Below are 6233 nucleotides of genomic sequence, written 5' to 3' on the forward strand. Positions count from 1 at the left end.
TCAAAAGTATCTACTCAGGGTTCCTAATCATCTTGCTTGGACGAAATTTAGACAGAGTGACACTGGTGTTTCTTCTTGGTCTCTCCACCTTGTCTGTTCCAACACCCGCTCCTGTACCTGCCCCTCCCCAGGCCCTCACGTACACGCTTGCCCCGAGAAGCTGTGATGACAATTACCATGCTAGGAAGAGTCCTCACAGTCTGTCATCAACCTTTGCTCTGGGAGACACTGTGGCTGGTGGTCAAGTCCTGCTCAGCTCAAGAAAATACCTGCACAAATCTCACACTGGGCCTCTTAGAGCCAGGCAACCTGAGGTTCAGACCCCTGTGCAAATGGACCCAGGCCTACAGGTCATTTCCTATCAGAGGCCACCTAAGTAAAGACAATGCTCCTCCCTTCCTTTCGCAGCAGCACCTCCCCACCAATCTACTGCTGAGTGGCTGGGATTCACATCATTTCTGACATTTCTCACTTCTTTGTCACTCACGTTGGACCCCTACAGTGGCCTCTTATTCATTGGTCCTCCTGGAGCAAAGCTTCATCACACCATCTCTCAAGGGGGACACAGGATCAAGTTCACAGTCTTTGGGGTAAAAATACAGGCCCTCCACATTCCTCTCCATTTCTGTCCCCCACCACCCACTTGTAAGGCCTCCACCCCATCTACCTCATGCAACCCTCCTTTCACTGTCTCCTGGAATCTTTCTTCTTAACCTGACTGCATTTGATTCCTAGGTATTAAATCTTACCTGTGTACAGATACCATGTGTGATGGTTAATTTTATGTGTCAGCTTGGCTGGGCCATGGTCAAACATTATTATACTCGATCAAACATTATTCTTGATGTTTTTGTGAAGATTTTTTTTGGATAAGATTAATATTTAAGCTGGTGGACTTCAAATAACACTGATCCCCCTCCATGGTTTGATGGGCCTCATCCAATCAGTTGAAGGTCTTAAGAGAACAAAGACTGATCTCCCCTGAGCAAGAAGGAATTCTGCCAGCTGACTGCCTTTGGATTTGAGCTGCAACTCTTGCCTGGGTCTCAAGCCTGACAGCCTACCCTACAGACTTTGGACTTAAAAAGCTTCCATGATACCATGAGCCAATTTTTTTAAAATAAATTTTTCTCTCCATATATAAACACACATCGTGTTGATTCTTTCTCTGGAGAACCCTGACTAATACATCTTGATGACGTCTCCTCCTCTGAATACCCACGCCATTCGTCATCAGAGACTCAGAAGATGTCAGGGCTGGAAGGGACTGCCATGACCATGTGACCCCTCCTCGTTTCTACAAAGGAGAGGCCACACAAGACCAGTTCCTGGGCTGACCAGCACCTGAACAGCTGGGAAAGGCAAGTTGCAGGAATTTTTTCTCCCTCACGGAGCCACGAAAATAGAACTAGACATTGACCATGCTAATGGTCAAGTGCTGTCTGGAGACAGGGGCCTGGATTTTAGAGACCTGCTACTTCTTTCCAATTACCGAGAAGAGTACCCATGTAGACAGTTATCTGTGCCGGCATACTTTATGTGTTACGTTACTGCTTTCAGTCCTCAAAGTGCCTACAAAGGCTTCCCTAACTATACCCTATTCCTAGCACATTTGTTGCTGTCTTGACACTCCAACTTCTTATAAATGAAATGTATGTGAGTGATTGGTTGATTTACTAATCCTTCCTCTAATTGGATGCTTCTGGAGGAAGGATGCCAATGCTCTCAAAAAGGCTGCCTTAATGTGGGTTCCTTCCTCACCAAATTCACAGCTGTAACAGAAAGACAGATGTGGTATGCAATTAAAAGGAAAAGTGTTCAGACAATAGCAGGCCGAAAACATCCATGTTTAACAATTACTGTTAAAACATGCCAACCAGTGGGGGGAGCAGCCACTGAACTGGTTGACTTCTCTAACTATACATGGCATTGACTGGACTGGACAGTGTGTTCTTCCAGGATGTGCTTTCTGCATGGATGAATGGTCTTGCCTGTCTGACTCAGGTGAACATGTGTTTGCCTGGGCTCTGAGGGTGTCACTGGCCATTCCTAATCATCCCCCTCCCTGGCTTCCGCGATAGCCAAGCCACTGACTAGTCTCATAGCTCTGATGGGTTGGAATGGTTTGGATCGCAGATGGCGTGGACTATGATGTATAGAGGCTACCCTTGGGGGTCATGGGATAGACTGAGAGGTCAGAGTTAAATTGTCCAAGACTGATTCCCTGCAAAGCTCCGTGGCAACCAGCTAGGGCTGAGAGCTTAAGGCACTCACTCACCTGTGCCACGTCAGATCACTACAACCTCATATCTTGGACCCCAGGCCTCTGGTCACACCAGGAGAGGGGCTGGTGCTCACTCAACCGTGACTGCTGAGCCCGTAGAATAAAGCTAGAGCCAAGGTCCTGCTGTGTCATACTGCATTGTACCCTAGGCCCCAATTCACACCAAGGAGCGGGGTGAGTACTTCTTAAGTCAGACAGCTGAAAAGTGCCACAGTGCAAGCACTGGGGGCCTTTCTGGAGCCTGACACTAGGTGTTCACTAGGTGTTTACCCTGTCCTGGGATGCAGTGGGCAGTGGGGGACTGCACACCTGCCACCACTCCTGACTCCAGCATTTCCCAATGGGTGATCCTCCAGAATTATTTTTTAAAGAACTACTGCTAAGCAAATGGGTCTGCCTGCTTTGAGATCTGAGCAGATGCTATGCTTGAAAGGGCTGCTCTGAGGAATACTGAGGCATTGTCAGTCATCCTGTTTTCTGGAACCCATATGCACACAAGGCCATCTCATCATTAGGCACAAGAGCCGCAGTACGTGGGGGCCACGATTCTTCCAGGGCCCACGAAAATGTGTTAGGTTCTTTTAATGTCAAAAGAGTATAAATAAATGCACTTTTAAATCAAAGAAAACATGCTCAGATGTAATATTAATATATTCACCTTTAAGCCAGCATGGTCATAAAATATAATTTTTAACTTTGTTTGTGGAGGAAGGAGCCCACGAAGGCAAGAGTGCCTAGGGCTCCCAAGAGTCACACCGTGGGCTTGCATTTGGAGAGGGATTTGTGGCTCAGATGTAAAGCGCCTGGGTAGGCTCACCCCTGGTGAGGAGGGTACAGTGCCTCTCTGCTTGTCTCAGCATGGCTGGGGAAGTCCCTCTGATCCCCCTGCTTGTGACAATTCTCTTTAAGTGACTGAAGCACTGCAGTGCCCTTGCCACCTAGGACCCCATCTGCACCTGCATCTCTTGAGCCTGTCAGGATCTCAGAAGGGGCTGTGAGATAATCACTCTGGTGGGCTCACTGTCCTTGTGGGGTTCCTGGATCAGCTCTCCAGAGCATTTTTGCCCAGTAAAGGAAGGCTCTAGCATCACCTCACCCCCTAGAAACAAGAGGAGCCCCACTGAGCAGAGGCTCCGCCCCTGCTGCACAGGCAGGATGCCCTGGTCAGCCAGGCCCAGCCGGTGGAGGAAAGGTCCACTGGGAGATTCAGTACATGGGCTTAGACAAAACAACCCCCTCCAAGCCCCAGAGGGCTTGCTCTGCTGACAGGATGTGGGCCATACTTTCTGAGGGGGGGAAAATAAAGCTCAGCTTTTGAGGCAGTACATTCCTAATCTAATAAGGAAGTCCAGGTCCTGTCAGCCACATTAGCAACCTTAACTTTTACATTCAAGATGGAGAATCGAGCCATCCTGGAATTCATGCCAAAGGTACAAACAATATTTTTGTTCTAAAAGAAGAGATGGAGAGATGCAGGAGAGCTTAATCACATAAGGTACCTTCAACTCAGTTATTGAATCCCAGAGGCCTCCACCAGTAGTGCTGGGACCAGTGCATAAATGTACAGGGAAGATTCTGGAGACAAGTACAGAGTGAATAAGGCACTAGAGCAGCAAGCAAACACCATACCTGCCAAGCTTCTCAATATCAGGCACAGCAGATGCCTCAACCATCCCTCTCGGAGAGGATCCTGTCTGCTCAGACTCTGGAGCTGAACGGCCTCCTTGGTAAGGTCCCTTTCTACAACAATGCTGTCCTAACCACACAAGCTCCATGCGGTCCTACATGGCCACTACCTGACACAGGACAACAGCACTTACGGTGTCACCTTCCCAGGCCTTGCCTCTTGCTCATGTGTTCTGCCCTCCTGGGATTAGGAACACCAACATAGGTGTTCCTGTCCCCCAAATGGCAAGAGGTTGTGCTTCCAAGAGCTGCTCAATTTCTACATTGATTTGCTTCCAGAAAATGCGGCTGCTGCTTTCTACCTCTTCACCTCCTGGAAAAGCCAGTCGGTTCAGGATTGCCCCAGCTACCTCCAGCTAGACCCGAGATAAAGAAGACCTTCTGGAGCCTGCTCTGCCTGCCCCACTCTTCCATCATTTTTCATCAGGCTGTTCTTTGGAAGGACTGATGCCTCTGGGCTCGGGGGGTGCACGAGGGGCTCCTGCATCTAATGAGGCCCCAGGCCTGTGTGGCACCTCCAAGTTAGCTCAGCATGTCTCTCCAGGGCGATCTGACAAGCGTACCCTTTAGAAGCATTTGCAGCGAGCCATCTGGCGTTGATTTTTCAGCTATACCCTCTGAGGATTCACCAGTGCTGCCAAGTCAAAGTAACTCTTTTCTGGACACGGCAGCTGCTAAAGTGGGTCACCTTGCATTTCAGTAGCATTTCTGCTCCTGGAGAAGAGCCTGGTGACAGGGAACCTACTTGAAGCTTAGTGACTGGGGTTGTCGTGAGATGCCGGCGTGATTGGGGGAAAGGAAGTGTCCAGAGCACATTTACACCATCCAGTGTGTTTTGCAGGTAGTCTTGCCTGCTTTGAGGCTCCCCAGCTCCACCTAAGTACCTAAAGAAAGTGGGACAGGAGGTTTCCATGGAAGTCTAAGGCTCTGGGCCTCATATACACACAGAGTAGAACAGTTAGGATGCTTCAGAGGAGCCACTCCCATTCCTAACTAGTGTCCTCCAGCCAGAGGGAGACAAGGTACAAAATGTGGAGATAAAGAGTAGCCTGTCTGGTACATCTTGCCAGGATTTAGGGTCTCCTGAGCCCCTCTCCCAGGGGTCACAGTGACACTGAACACAGAGGCAGGCTGCAGCCTTCTGCTCCTGCTGGAGTCATCTCAAAGGTGCCAGGAAGGTACTCAGCCTTTAACAAGAGGGCTCAGCATCCCCTCGAAGAGCACGTGATCCAGTTCCGCTGAGAATCCTCGCTGCCCCTAGTGCCCACTGTGCCGTGGTCCTGCTGGGGCCTGGGGCACTTTGGCACAGGCTGGCGGCCTCATCGCAGGCCAGCTGCACCAGCAAACGCCACATGTAAGTGATCGCTTGGGGTGCACTGTACACGGAACAGGCACAATGATGGGGATGGGATGTCATGCAAGGAGTAGCCACATATGTGGAATGCTGGTCTGAATGCCCTTGAACTTGTACTTTTCCCATCTCTTCATCCCTGATGAGCTCAGCCTCCCTCATGGCTCCAGCATCGTGAAATCAGGCTAATGCCCAAATCTGTACTTCTGACTTCTCTCCTCCTCTACAGCTCCTGTATCCAACTGCCTGATAAGCATCTCCAGTGCGTGTTCTGTGGGCAACCCCTCCAAAGCCCGATCCTGCACCTAGGCTTCACCTCTCGGCTAAGGCCCCACCAAACCTCCAGACACCAAGTCAGAACCCTGGGCTGCATCCTGGATGCCTCCCCTTCTCATGCTCCCCTCATCCAGTTGATTAAATGATTAACAGTCAGAGGTAACACTCGTATCGTACTCACTATATGCTGGGTGCTGTTCTAAACACTTTACATATATTAACTCATATAACCCTCACAACAACCCTCACAACAACCCTGTCAAGATAGGCACTCATATGATTCCCATCTTGCAGATGAGGAAACTGAGGCACACAGACTTCCCTAAGAGCACACAGCTAGTAAGTGGCAGAGCCAGTATTCAGTGGTCTGGTTCCAGAGTCTTAACCGCTTCTCTGCTAACTCATTAAGCCTGCTTGCTCTGTCTCCTGGCAATCTCTCATCTCCACACCCTGCCCCCATCACTGCTCATCAGGACCACGGTGCAGCCTCCTCACTGCCCCTGAGTTCCCCAGATCCAACCCATCCCTGCGGTCAGAACAGCTTTCCTGAAATGCAAATGTGATGGTGCTACCCACCTGCCTCAAATCCTTTGGTGGCTCCTAGCTATTACAGGAGGCATCCAAATTGTTCAGCAG

General features: G+C 49.9%; 1 protein-coding gene across 1 annotated transcript in view; it reads right to left on the bottom strand.

The window, feature by feature from the left end:
- The window catches only part of KIAA1614 (KIAA1614 ortholog), a 36595-nt gene that overhangs the window by 15445 nt on the left and 14917 nt on the right, over positions 1-6233 (bottom strand). The gene's annotated exons all lie outside the window — the stretch shown is intronic.

This window comes from Lipotes vexillifer, unplaced genomic scaffold, assembly GCF_000442215.2.
Source record: "Lipotes vexillifer unplaced genomic scaffold, Lipotes_vexillifer_v1.1 scaffold76, whole genome shotgun sequence".
NCBI lineage: Eukaryota > Metazoa > Chordata > Mammalia > Artiodactyla > Lipotidae > Lipotes > Lipotes vexillifer.